Source organism: Giraffa tippelskirchi, chromosome 7, assembly GCF_054371585.1.
Source record: "Giraffa tippelskirchi isolate mGirTip1 chromosome 7, T2T-mGirTip1v1.2.pri, whole genome shotgun sequence".
In the NCBI taxonomy this organism is placed as follows: domain Eukaryota; kingdom Metazoa; phylum Chordata; class Mammalia; order Artiodactyla; family Giraffidae; genus Giraffa; species Giraffa tippelskirchi.
The window spans coordinates 83,573,528-83,588,685 of record NC_137281.1 but is presented as its reverse complement, the minus strand read 5'-3'; positions in this window follow the sequence as shown (position 1 = coordinate 83,588,685).

Sequence of the window (15,158 nt, the reverse complement as noted above, 5' to 3'; positions counted from 1 at the left end):
TTGGATGAATGGACAGATGGGAAGACAGATGGGTGGATAGATGGTAGGTATCAGATGAATGGGTGGGGTTAGCTGAATGGATGAGGTTAGATGGGTAGGAGAGTGCAAGGGTAAATAAATGACTAAATGAATATATGCATACACAGGACCTCTGCAGAGTTTGGTGAGTCTGAGGTAAAAGGCAGGTAATTAGAGAGGCCCAGGAACAAAGGCATGGATCTAATTATCAGATTTACCCAGACATTGTCCAGTTCCAGAACCTAGGACGGCAGCTGCTGAACCATCAACCTGCCCCAATCACATACAGATCCTAGGGACTAGGGCATGGGGGCATGTGCCACGTGGAGGCCAAATGAGATCAGAAAACATGGAGCCAAACCCCGGTTCCCCATTTCTTACTGAGTTCCCTGGGTTGGGTTACAATCCCCTCTGAACTGCAGTTTCTTTTCCGGAAAAAGAGTGGTAATTCATCCTCCCTGTCTGAAGCTGACTCCCCAGAAGCATAGTGGGAGCTAAGGAATAATGCGCAAGTGATTTATCAAGAAAGAACTCCAGGGAAGACCACAGGGAGTAGGGGATCAGGATGCGGAGGGAGGGAGGCAGGCAGGGTGGAGAGTTCCTGCAAAGTTCCATAGAGAATTTGCAAGCTGAGGGGACTGGGCCACAATCCAACACCCGGCCCCCAGGGTTTAGGAGCTCTCTGTATTCAGCCAAGATGACTTCAGTAGCTCATAAGTAGGCACCCAAAGATAGTCACAGGTGCTGGGACTTAAAAAAAAATGGTGACAAGGGACCTGAAGTTCATCAACAATATCCATTGCATCACTTTACTTTGCTCCCAAAGGGAAAAAATGAGATAAATTTGTAAAGTTTTATCACTCTACCTGGTACATAGCAAACAACAAAGTATAGTTATTATTATACCAAAACCCCTAAATTTGCCAAGTGTTTAGTAAGTGGCATGTCTTTGACTGGGCTTCCCAGGTGGTGCTAGTGGTAAAGAACCTGCCTGCCCATGCAGAGACATAAGAGATGCAGGTTTGATTCCTGGGTCAGGAAGATCCCCTGGAGGAGGGCATGCAATCCACTCCAGTAATCTTGCCTGAAGAATCCTCATGGATAGAGGAGCCTGGCAGGCCACAGCCCTTAGGGTCACACAGAGTCGGACGTGACTGAAGCGACTTAACACACACACACACACACACACGTTCTTGACTAGTACTGGGCTGGGCTGAGGAAAAGGGACCAGTGTCTAGAAGTCCTCAGAGCAGCCCTGCTAGAAAACAACAATCTCTTTTTACTTGACGCAGCAAAAGGCCCAGAATTGTCAGAAGCCACTGCCAGCCAAAAAAAAAAAAAACCCACTGTATATGCAATTAATTAGGCCTCTGCTTCAGTGCTCTGCTCTCTCTGTTTGCCTTCACCAGCTTAGCATCCAATTTTTTAGCTGAGAAGGCGGGGCAGCAGGTTTCTGAGATATTTTTTGCTAATGGGCTGAAATATTACACCCATAATTATAGCCTGGCTGCATATTTTTTTCCTTTGCTCATTTTGTTCAGCGTCGCAAACATTGTATCTGATTACAGCCATTCATGTCTTCTTTATGAAATAGGGTCTATCATGCTCCACAGAAGGGATCAGTGGCTCTGGGGAAATTATCTCGGCTAACAACCCTTTCTGAGTTCCTGTGGGCTGATGCTGTTGGATACTACCTCCTTGGATGGGGCAAGGTGGGAGGTAGAGACTTGGGGACCGGAAGGAAGGAGCTAGCCCATGCCTGATACCCTCCATAGCCTCCATAGCCAGCGTTCCAACCTGCTCCCTCCACCCCCACTCAGGTTCGCTGTCCCTGCTCTTGCTGGTACAAACCATGCCCACTCCCACTCCTGGGGCTCTGCCCATCCTTCCACCTTCCCTCACCCCTTCAAGGATGTCTTCTTCCATCTTGTATACTTAAACCAGTAACATGCCAAATGTAAGCCATAGACCAAGCAGCACAAGTCTTCCCTGGTAGCTTGATCGAAAAGCAGATTCTCAACACCACCACCTGAAGGCACTGGGCCTCTGTGGGAGGGGAACCGAGTGATTGGAGGGATTTGGATGTTTTCTCCAAAGCGTGAGACCCACCGAGCTAGAGAAACCTTACAGCAAGGGTGTGGAGTTGTACAAGTGGGTTCCTGTTTCTCTCTTTCTCTGTCATTGGACAGGTTATTTAATCTCTCTGGGCTCCAATTTTTCATCTACAAAATGAGGATAATATAACTGACACATAGAAGACATGAAAATAATCCTCAGATTGAGCCATATGAAATTTCAGGTTTTGTGGGCCAACAGGGCTTGAATAGCAGCAATTTCATATGGTTCAACCCCATTGTTATTTTTTCTTTTTAATCGTACAGAGCTCAGCTCACATCACACCTTCCCCTGGAACCCTCTGAGATTAGCCACATCACAAACTGCACTCCTTCCCTGGAAGGGAGCCAGCTTTTCCTTCTGTGCTTGTCAATTCCTTACGGGATATCTCTGATCCTTCTCTAGGGTTCCAAATCCATATGCCAGTCCCTCCATGCGAATGGTACCTCCTTGGGAGCAGGGGGTCTCCTGGCCTCACATCCCTCACAGCAGAGGTCAGTATAGACCTTTGGCTTTGAAAAGAGTCCCTTACTTTGTGACTAAAACTGGAATTATTTTTTTTAAAGAGGGGAGGATACCAGGGGAAAATGAGATGGTTAAGACCCCAGGCAAGACCATGGAAGATGTCAGGAGAAGACAAATTCAAAGTTAACAGAAGACAAGGAATGAGCAGGACCTAGAGAGCTGCATCTTGGGCCTGGAAGGAAGGACCAGCAGAACCTCGGGTGTGAGAGAAGTTGTGGGTCCTTTAGAGCAGCACTGCTCAAACTGGTCCCTGGAAGAGCCACATGGGGCATCATCTGGACTGGCACGCCTCTCCAGGATACTCAGTCAGACTCTCAGGATGGGACCCTCCAGGTGATTTTGATGATCACTAAAGCTTTGAATCATTCATCTTCTGTCACCACCATCCAAGGCTTGAGTCCCTTCTACAGGGTAGAGTAGTCATAGGGTAGTAGTGGGGACCACCCTGAACACCTTCAATGACAGGGAGCTTTGGCCTTCCCTTCCAAAAGAGAGAATGTCAGGGTGGAAAGTGATTTGTCAGGATGGAGGGCACTGTTCCTGGCAAGAGGCTTTGTGGTCAGGTTAGCCCTGATCAGAAGAAGGCTAATATTCTGCCCAAAGAATTGGGTATTTAAAATTATCTCTGAGTACAAACTAAATAAATTATTGAACTTCTTCATTACCAGTGGAATCAATTAGCACGGGGAAAGCCTCAGTATTGCCTGTGGGTGGAACATGGAGGTAAGGGATATCTGTCAACACCAGGGCCGGGACAAATGCTGTCTTCTTAGCTCTTATTTGTCTCATGTTCCCAGCCCCTAAAATTGACCTACATATTTATAAGCACAGTTCTGGGCCCAGCACTGTCCTAGGTATTGGATATAAAATGTTGAACAGAATAGAAACATTTTCGGCCCTCATAGAGCTTACTTTCTAGGGGAGAAGATAGACAATAAACAAGTAAATAAGATTATGATATAATTTTATGTCATGATACATGCAATGATTAAACAAAAAATAACAGTCACTCTAAAGGACCTTTCAGACAAAGCTTGCCCTGACAACCCTCTTTAAAACTATACCTGCTCCAGCACCATTGACTTGCTATATTATTTCCCATCACCCTTGTCATTTTCTAGAATATACACAATTTACTTCATTACATTCATTGTCTGTCTCCTCCCATGAAGGCCAGGGTATTGCGACAGGGAGATGCTGATGATGGGATCTGTTTTATTCACTGTTGTGTCCCAAGCTTTCTGAAGAGTGTGGTTCCCAACCAGGGCTAATCCCCAGAGTACACTTGACGATGTCTGCAGACATTTATTTTTATTTTTTTATACCCCTGCCCTGTAGCTTATTTATTTTATTTCATTTACATATTTATTTTTTTGGCCATGCCACGCCATGATCTTAGTTCCCTGCATGTGTATGTGCTAAATCACTCAGTCGTGTTCAACTCTTTGCAGCCCTAAGGACTGTAGCCAGCCAGGCTCCTCTGACCATGGGATTCTCCAGGCAAGGACACTGGAGTGGGTTGCCATACCCTCCAGGGGATCTTCCCAACCCACAGATCGAACCCATACCTTTTATGTCTCTTGCATTGGCAGGCAGGTTCTTTACTGCTAGCACCACTTGGGAAGCCCCTTAGTTCCCTGACCAGTGATCAAACCTGTACCCCCTAAAGTGGAAGCACAGAGTCTTAACCACTGGCCCACTGGGGAAGTCCTCTGCAGTCATTTTTAGTTGTCACAGTTGGGAAGGGGTGCTTCTGGTAGCTAGTGAATATAGGCCTGGGATGCTGCTCAGCATCTCACAATGCACAGGACAGCCCCTCCCACTCCACAGCACAGAACAACCTAGTCCAAAGCACAAAGAGTGCTGAAGTTGAGAAGCCCTGTGGCAGACAGTCAATGCATACGTGTGGAGTGGGAGGATCAGCAAGAAGAGGAGGCTTGCTGGAGGGGGTGTTTCGCAGAGGGTGCTCATGGGAAGCCTCTCTGAGCTGGGAACACTTGGTTGGAGAACTGAATGATGTTCTGGGGCCAGCCATGTGAGGCTCCAGGGAAAGCACTTTGCAGGCAGAGGAGCCAGCCAGAGGGAAGGCCTCGCATCAGAAACAAGGTCGGGATTTTCAAGATGCTGCGAGAACGATGTGTCTGGAACAGGGGGTGAGGTAATGATGCCTGAGGTGAGGGAGCAGAGGGCGGCCAGGGAGAGAGTGCGTGCACTGCAGAGTACAGAAGCAGCTGCATGTGACTGTAAACTAAGGACAAAGCCACGTGGTGGAGTAAGGGACTAATGGAAACTGATTTTAAAAGAACATTCTGGGACTTCCCTGGTGATCCAGTGGTTAAGAATCCACCTGCCAATGCAGAGGACACGAATTCCATGCCTGGTCTGGGAAGATCCCACATCCCACATGCCTCAGAGCAGCTAAGCCCAGGAGCCACCACTGCTGAGTTTCTGCTCTGCATCAAGAGAAGTCACCGCATCAAGAAGCGCTCGCACAACAAGAGTAGCCCCCGCTTGCCGAAACTAGAGAAAGCCCGCATGCAGCAACAAAGACCCAGTGTGGCCAAAAAGCAAATCAAATAAATAAATAAGAATTCTGAAAAAGAGCACTCTGGCCCCCACACAGGGGTAGAGTAGAAGCAGAAAGACCAATTAACAAATATCCGTAGTGGTTCAAGCCAGAGATGCGGGGTTTGAAGTAGGCAACAGCAGAAAAGGGGTGAGGAAAGGGGGGTCTGAGAGTACATTTGGAAGATAGAGCCCCTGAACCCTTTAGTTTGGAGAAGGAGGAAAGAAGGGGAGAGGGGGAAATGGATGATCCAAGGTTGCACAGGTAGGGACAATTCAGACTAAATTCCAGATGTCTTGGTTTGCAGTCTTTTGTTCTTTACACTTCATCACGTGACTTTTGTGGACCAGCCAACATTGTCCTTTAATCCTCCAGACATGTATATTGAGAACATTTGGTGTAAAACCTGTAAGGGGTATGGAAAAAAACCTGGTCCCACCTCCGGGAACTTCCATGCTAGGAAGGAGACAGACACACACGTACTAGAACAAAAGATGGGCTATAAATGTTGTAGCTGGATTAAAACAATAGTCAGTAGAAGCACAAGGAAGTAAGAGATGGAATACTACTGGGGAACTGGGAGGTAACTTGGCTGGGAAGGATGGGTGGAATTTAAGGATATTCGATGGCCTAAAACTGCTGAACCAGGAATCACCTCACTCTGGAGATGTAGAAGTCTCAGATTCCTGATGACCCTGGCAGCATCTGCCTGGGTTATGTGTCAGCGAGACAAATATTTATGCCTTCCACGTCTCTCACAGGATGGCAGAAGAGTTCTAGGGGAGAAAAGACCTAATACAGTTCAACTCATAAGTAGGAACTCAGTAGATGGTGGCAAATTACAATGGTAAATAGATGGACATCTGTGATGTCCACTGAATTGAAGATGTGTACTTTTTATATAAGTTGTATTAGGATAATAATGGTGAACTGGGAATGATGATATTGGTAATGATGCTACTGAAGATGTTGGTCATATTGTTGGCAGTATCAGTAATCCTTTGTGGATAGTAAGGTTAGTGATGGCTCAGATGATTCTGCTTTTATGATATTGATGTGGACTGTGTTGATGACAGTGACCATAACATTGCTAGTGACCATAGTGATGTTAACAGTGACATCTGTATTAGAAACGACTCCAAAAACAATTTTGGTGATACTGATACATGTCATTTATGACATCAGTATGGACTATATTGACAATAGTGACAACCATATTGCTAATAATTAATGATGGCATTTATATTAAAACAAAATTAGCAATAATGAGATTGGTGAGACTGATTCTGATATTGATGATGTTAACATTAGCAACAATGATGATTCTGGCGATGATAATGGGAACAATTCAAAAGATGATGCTGGGTGATTCGGTGATGCTGATGTAGAGGATAATGGTTTTGCTGACACTGATGAGAATACTTGCGATAACAATGCTGATGATACATAGTATGGGGGCTGAAAGCTTATTTTGGAGCCAAAGAGACCCTAGTTCAAATCCAAAGTCTGGCGTTTACTACCATGTGCCGCTTTGAGCCTCAGTTGCCTCCTCTATTCAATGAGGATAATTTTAACGGTGCTTATTTTCTAGGATTGCTGTCAGGATGAAATCACATCCTGCATGTGAAGCCTAGCATAGAGAAAACAGGCAGTGGAAATGAGCTCAATGATGATGGTGATGAGGGTGAGATGTTCCTGGAGATAATGGCATTGATGATTCTCATGATGGTGCAATTAAAGAGTATTTATTGGTGATATTATTTCAATGATTGTGATAAGGCTATTGATGGTGAAGAGACTGATCATTTTTGATGACAATTATGATCGATGGGAACGGCATGGTGGAGTGCTCAAAGCATCCACTTAAACAGCAAAGGTTCAGTTTCCAACTCTGCCTATGACATTCTGCGTAACCTTGGCTGCATTTCAGCAGGTTAAGGCTGGAAGGCCACTTGGAGCCCATCTAATCCACCTCCTTGTCTGACAAATGAGGCAATTCAGGCCCAGAGAGATGAGATGACTTGCTCTCCGCTCCCCGGTTTGAAGAGCGTGGCAAAGCCAGAGTGGGAAGCCAAGCCTCCTGGGGTCCAGTTCAGTCCTTTTCCCTCTACAGTATACTCAATCTCTTTGGAAGGGACCTTCAATTCCTTTACTGTGTGTGTGTGCATGCACACATGTGTGTGTGCATTCATATGCATGTGTGCATTCATATGCATGTGTTTTCCTGGTTCATTTTCCCAAACGCACGAAACAGCAGGGCAACCAGCCCCATTTTCAAAGAGTTATTTTGTGAGAATCAGGGTCCGGGTGTCCCTCTGTAATCTTTTTCCTCTCCTCCAACAAGCAGAGGATTGGCTGTGGCTGGACAAGGAGCTGAAATGGGTAATATTTGCCTAGTTTTTAATGTCTGGTGTCTATAGCTTGTGCTTCCATCATCCTATTATATTGATGACAGGCAGGCCCAAGCCACAGAGAAGAAACAAATTACCTAATAAATCAAGGCCCCAGGATCTAAAGTGGACAGTGTTATTAGCGGAGGAAAGAGAAAGATGCTAAGTGATAGGTATGGGTGCCTGTGAAAACGGTCCAAGCAGAGAATCATCTGTCTATTTCTCCATCAATAATTACGCACAACTGATATGCATCTGAGACAGAACATGATATGTTATTATTAACTAAACAGTGGGAGGGAGATGGTGGCAGGAAGGGAGAGGGGGTAGCGTGCTGAGGAAGCCAAAGCAGCATTCATGATATTGGACTTTGGCAAAGGCAGGAGGGGACGGGATGACCTCAGAAACTGCGATGCAACGAGGCTGGGACCCTAATTCCAGACAGAGATGGGAAGCCAAACAATTTGGCAAAGAGCATGAGGGGAGGAGTGAACTGATGGATATTGAGTCTCTATTGCACCCCAGCCTCTGTGGCTCAGTTCTGCTCATCCATTACCCCTTAATCTTAGCAATGGTTGGTTAAGAACATAGCCTCTGGGGCCATGTCGTATGTGTTCAAAAGCCCAGTATTGTGAGGTCCTGGGTAGTTACGTAACCCCTCCAGATCTCTGCATCCCCCTCTGTAGAGTGGTGTGGTCATAGGAGAACCCACCTCACAAAGCTGTTGTGAGCATTAAATGAGTTAGTGCTCACAAAACACCTGATGTTGAGCAAACACAGTATTGTAAGCATGTGTTAAATAGATGCTCATCCCTCTTTGTCAAATGGAAAGCCTGAGGTTCAGAGGGGAAATAACATGTCCAAAATTAGATGGAACAAAAGTAAAAGTAGCATTCCAATCCATATCTTGTCAACTCTGAAATCCATACTCTTTCCCCTACCTAGAGTGGACAAACTTTGTAAAGGGCCAGATAGAAAATATTTTATGGTTTGTGGGCCAGTCCTTGCTCAACTACCCAACTCTGCTGTTGTAGCCCCAGGTAATCTAGAAAGGAATGGGTGCGATGGTGTCCAACAAAACTTTATTTATAAAAACAGGCAACAGGTGGGTTTGCTGACCCCTGTCCGATCCGGTTCTAACAACTTACCTAACTGGTCTCCCTCTCCAAGGAGACAATTGTAAATACTCCAACTCTGTACTATAAAGGGGTAGGTGCTTTTCTCACCCTACTCATCCCACAAGCCCCTGCATGTGCAGATCACAAAAGGCTGGCCGCCACCCCCCCCCATGGTTGGCTCCTATGAACGTCCTGTGAGTTGAAGGGGTGCCCCCAGCCAGCGAGGCAGAGCTCTTCTGCCTGAAGATTGTGCTTTCAAAGAGCAGTGCCCGGAGCCAGGAAGCAGCCCTTTTCCAAGCCTCTGTGGGCTTCGCCTAGAAGCCCCATGATAATCCTTTGTGGGCTGTTAATAAGCAAGTTGAACCCCATAATCACCAACCGCTTAGCTTCCTGGCTTTAATTTCCACAGAGGCTGGAGAAACAGTGGCTGAGGGTTTTGCTTCCAGACAAAAGCAGCAGACATTTACCCTGCAGACATCTCGAAGAGGGGCTGGCACTGCCCCACGTGGTCCGCCCTACGGCTCCTGCGCACAGGCCCAAGGGGCCTGGCTGAGTGAAGGCTGCACACGCTGCCCCGGAAACCCATCAGCATGCTCAGAGCCCCCGGGAACAAAAGCAGTTCTGCGGGTGCTTCCAAAGCCTTCTCAGGCAAGCATCATCTCAGCAAAAGGCTAGGGGCTGCCCCAGCTCCTCTCCTCCCAGAGCCACTCCTGACCTTTCTGACATTCCTGTTTGGGGACAACATATAGACTCCTGTGACCTCATCCTTTTCCCCGCCCTGTGGACCCCCCAATCTAAGAAGTGTGGGGCTTCATTATTTGAGGCAATGTTCACCAGGCAGATAATTTCTATTTCAGCAGGGCCAACCTGCCTTTAGGTTAGTTAGGAAGTCTCCTTCTGGCGATCCCCCTGCCATATGGAACGCCTCTCTAAGGGGCGATACGTGCCTATTCTTATCAGCCCTTTTACAAAAACAAAACAAACAAAAAAAGCCAGTAGCTTGCTAGTTCTGAGTTGCAGCCAGGTCCCTGAGTCTGTCTGAACCTTTATCCCTTGTCTGGAGTGCGGGTGGACCCAGCTCTGCCACAACCTGCATGGCCTCCTGTGAGTCACCCTGCCCTCTGAGCATCAGTTTCCTCCTTAAAGTGGGCTGACAATCCCTGCCCTACCTACCTTTATACCTATGGTTCTGGAAGGATGAAAGAGAGATTACAGGTAAGACAGCACTCTAAAAATGTTTGACTGTGTTCATGAAATCGTGTCTTCATAATATGAGTGTAGACTGTGGGATCAGCTAGGAATAGGTTCAAATCCCAGGGCTCCCTCACCCCAGCTGGGGACTTTAGACTAGGCACGTGGCCTACCTGAGCCTCAGGTATCTCTCCTTGAACTTAGGGTGGGCGCACCTGCCGCATCAGGGGGTTTCAATCAGTTCCTTCAAGGCAGGATGCCCCACACAGGTGACAGTCCTGTTGCTGCATACATCATGGCCAAGTGCAGGCCTCTGAGATACTGAGAGAGTGCTGAGACTGGCAAAAGACATCTGTCCCTCTGTAATGACTCAGCAGCAGGGTCCATCTGACCCTGCAGAGGGGAATTCAGTCATGGCACAGACGTCAGTGGCAACCAAATGGCTCGTCAGACCCCAGAGCAAGGAGTTCTGGACAGGATCAGTAAACTGCATTACTGAGCCGTCATTCTCTGGACTTCAATACTCATTCATTCCTTCATCCAACAACATGACCTGAGCATCCACTGATGGGGGCAGGTCTTTGACCGAGTACCTGGGAAATGAAGGGAAACAGCCCGTTCTCTGCCTTTGAGGAAGCAGGTAGACGAGTATAACAAATATCATTAAGTAATACCATTAAAAAGTATGCTCTGGGGCAGAGGGGGATTGGGAGCAGAAGGGATAGAGGGAGGAATTAGGTAGTGGGGGTGGGGAGAGGGCACTGGACCAATGACCCTTGATCTCAGTGGCCCTGGCCAGCATCACTCCCACTCCCTGGGCACCCATCAGTAAAGCACTGTTGCCCTTGGAAGCCCCTCCTCCTACCCTAGGGAGTTGCGATCATCTGCTGAAATAGAATAGTTAACATTAACTACATAGTAGTGTAGTTTAACATGGCAGCCTGATGTAAAGGGAGGCATTACAAGTGAGAAAGGCACCAGACAAATCTGAGAAGCAGATCTCTGTCTGGCCATCTGGTCATCTACAGCCCTTGTGCCAACCTTAGCCTCTCAATGTCCCAGCACTGCCAAGCAGGTCCCAAGCTCTGAACCTGTCTTCCTCCACCCACCATGGTGTTCCGATACCACCAACAGGGAATTTCAGCAAACAAATTTCAAACAAATTCAAAAATTGCCTAAAGGACAGTTAGTTGTCCCAGTCTAAATGCTTGGGGAAAGTGGGGTCCCCTGAGAGTGAAGGATTTGTCTGAGCTCATTCATCTAGTCAGCATGGGAGAGGAGATTAGAAATGGGGTTTCCTCTTCCCAGCACACTCTACTTTCAGGGTCCCCTTTTGCCCAAGTCATCATCTCCTGCCTCTGCCTGCAATGAATTGAATTGTATGTAATTGATAAATTATGCAAAAGAGCGCCTGGCAGTTTTCTGAAACGTAGGGTAGCTTCAAGGCAGCCCCTGGAGACACAGCCTAATTTTATGGAAACCTCGCACTCTGTCTGGCCTGTTTTGTGTAAGTCAGATTGATATAACAAGACTCGAGGGAGTTGACTTGATTTCTAATTTTATTCTCTAGGTGAGCTGAATGAGATAGAACTGTAATGAGTGTGTTGTCTGGGGCGGGCAGTGTAACGGCAGTGAAGAAAAATGTCTTTTCATCTGCCTAATGGATCGTTACTGCAGCTGGACTTCGCTACTTCAGAATCCAGGATTCTCCCCCTTCGGCCAGAGGGGCCGTGTGTCATGTAGGGGGAGCAGGCAATGGAAAGGGAGACTCCATGTCCCTTATAAACCCAGAGCTTTGCAGGAAGGAGCCAATGATACTATCTTCTTGCTGAGGACACCCTGGGATAGGCTATGGCAACTTTTTAATGAGATTTATTTTTTTTACTAATTTATTTTTGGTTGCACTGGGTCTTCATTGCTGCACACAGACTTTCTCTAGTTGCTGTGAGCTGGAGCTACTCTTTGTTGTGGTGAGCAGGCCTCTCACCTGCAGTGGCTTCTCTTGTTGAAGAGCACAGGCTCTAGGCATGTGGGCTTCAGTAGTTGCAGCACAGGGGCTCAGTAGTTGTGGCACACAGGCTTTAGTTTCTCCACCACATGTGGCATCTTCCCAGAACAGGGATCAAACCCATCTCCCTTGCATTGACTTGTCCACTGCACCACCAGGGAAGTCCAGTTTTTATTTTTGAGGTTCCAAATCGAAGAGCATCCATATCCCCTCCCTCAATTCTCCTTGGCTAAGCTGATAGACCAGAACATTCACGGGGACTTTCCTGAGGGTTAAAGCCCAATGGAAGGGCGAATGCTTGCCGTAAAACTGCCTGCCTCCCACCACACAGGGCCAGGATCTTGTTCTTTCCCCAGAACCAGCAGGGTTCAGTTCAGCCCACGAGGGAACACCTGAGGTAGGAGTAAGAGAGTTATTGTGTTGAGAACCTACTGTGTGCTGGATACTTTAATATTATTATATTATTTAACATTCACAACATCTCCGAGAGATAGATGTGGTTAACCCTACTTTACAGATGAGGGAACTGAGGCCCCACAGGCTGTAGTCACTTCCCAAAGGTCACAGAGCTACTCAGTGACAGAATCTAGGATTCTAACCCGGGTCCCTCTGACATCAAAGCGCATGCAGGCAGGGGGGCTACTACCTGCACAGATCAATACACAGCCTCCTCCTGGTGCCCAGACAGCTCTGACATTAGCCATGCCCCTTCTGAGCCAGGTGTGGCTTCTTCTTAATATGATACTAATTGCAGATTCAAAGAACTGCTCCCTCCCTCCTGTCTCCCTTCTCCTCCCAGCACAGGCACACACACACCACACAGACATATCCACCCAGTGAGAACCAGACAGAGTGCAGGGTGTCCTACCCTGGGAGTCAGGAGACCCAAGCTGGCACCCGGGGCCACCACTAATTCTTCACATGTCCTCCAAGCACTATTCTACCCTCTCTGAGCCTGTTTCTTCACCTGCTAAATGGGGCAACCCCATCCCAGCTACACCCTGGGGTTTGTCTGAGAGCCATGAGATAGTGGGCATGGGGTCTTAAAAAAAAGGGGGGGGGGACTTCCCTGGTGGTCCGTGGCTAAGACTCTGAACTCCCAATGCAGGGAGCTCAGGTTTGATTCCTGGTCAGAGAACTAGATCCCACATGATGCAACTAAGGTTTCCCATGCTACGTAAAGATCCTGCATGCCACAGTGAAGATTAAAGATCCCACAGGCCTCAACTAAGACCCAGCACAGCCAAATAAATTAAATAAATAAAAGCCATGGGGTCTAAACAACATAACCTACCTCCTAAAAGAAGAACAAACAAAACATAAAGGCAGCAGAAGGAAGGAAATAATAAAGTTAAAAGTCGTGGAGTCTAACTGCAAAGCAAGAACAGTAATGATGACTCGCACGTCTCTATTGTGTGCCTGGCCCCAGCTGCACTGCCGCCCTCTCAGGTGTGACTTGTCACTGTTGCCTGTGTCCATGCTCACTCATCACTTTTAAGGCCTAGTGTTTTTTCTGTATCCATGCCACTCAGTGTTCATTTGGAGAGTTAAGGAGGCTAATCAATAAAACCTCTCATCCCCTCCCAGGTCTAGAGTTCATTAGACAGGTTTCAGAAGGCAGGTGATGGAAAATAAAATGTCCAAAATAACAAAGCTGGCTGTGGCTTAGAGGGGTGGCTGCAGTGTTTCCTAACAATTCCTTCTGAATGAACCCATAAAAAACTTCAGCCCCTGTGCCCCCTGCAGAGACAGCTCCAGTACAGTTAAGGAAATCAGATCACAGGCCCCTCCCTGCAGGAGGCTGGGCTGGAGGCCAGGGCCGGAAGGGGCTGGCTGGGGAAGAACATTTCCCTTCCAAACTCTCCAGCTCCCCAATCCAGCACGTGCTCGCTCTCCACGGAAACAATGGCCAGACAACATCTGTCCTAGAAAGACCAACCATCCCAACTTGCCCAGGACTGTCAGTTTCAGCGCTAAAAGTCCCACATCCCAGGCAAGCCAGAGAAGCCAGTCACCCTAGATGGTGCCCTAACATTCCATGAACAAGCTCTCACCAGAGGTTTCCTGCTCAGAGGTTCCAGCCCTCCAAGGCTAGTTGGTCTAGGTTGGCTGCTGGGACAGGCCAAGTCCTCCCAGTGTGGTCCATCACGGCTTCTGACCCACCCCTTGAAACCTGCGCAATGTAGCCCATGCTCAGGTCCCAGCCCACAGGCCTTCCCTGGGCAAAACCCAGGAAGTCTCTGTCCAGCACAGCTCCCAGGCATCACTGCTCTGGCCAGGCTGGACTGCCTGCTGTGCCCTTTAGGCTCACATCATTCTTGCCCAGGCATCTGCCTGCGAGCCTGGTGGCAATAATCCTCGTCCCCTCCAGCCTAGGCAGCATCTCTGGAGTGACACACCTCATCTCCTGTGAGCCTCCTGACCACCCCAGTGGGACAAAGCAGGGCAGGGGTCAGTGTTCCCTTGAACCAGAGAGCAAAGGGAGGCTTGAATATCACCTTCAGTGTCATAACCAGCCAGGACAACCAGGCCCCAGACCCAGTCTTATTGCCTCAGTGACTCTTGTCCTCATGACCCAAGAAGAAGGAATGGGAAGGGAGAAAGGTGACCTAGAGATAGATGGTTTTAGGGGGAATAATCAGTCTTTGACTTAGTATCTAAGTAAAGCCATAAGCAGGCAATGCAGCCTCTCTGAACCTCATTTTTCCCATCTGTGAGATGGAGCAACATGCCCCCCAGAGAGGCATCCAGGAGTACTGGAGATCTTAGTCTGGGTCCATGACAATGACAATGACCCTGGGTCCTTCCCAGTTGCCCTGGCTCTGGTCCGCTCAGGCTCTCGCAGACCACATGCCCTAACAGACCACACCCATGGGCCCTTCAGCCCTGGATCACAGCTGGGTTGAGAGCCAGGTTCCAGGTGTGTGAGATCACTGGTTGTGTGAATTTTACATTACACACTGTATTAAGACATCTGAGAGCTCGAGAGGACTAAAGCCACACCCCCTCTAGGAAGGGAGAGGGGGCAACCGGGAGGGTGGCACCTGTGACGTCAGTCCCCCGAGAGTCCTGGGGTAGGTCTGGGAGGAGCCGACGGCATTTAGGAGCTGCTACCTGATGGCACTGGAATTGAGGCTGATTTATTAGCGGTTTTCCCTTCTATCGGCAGCCCAGGGCCAGGTTCTGTGGGGTGGGAGGGAGGAGGGGCCCAGAGGAGGGGCCATCAG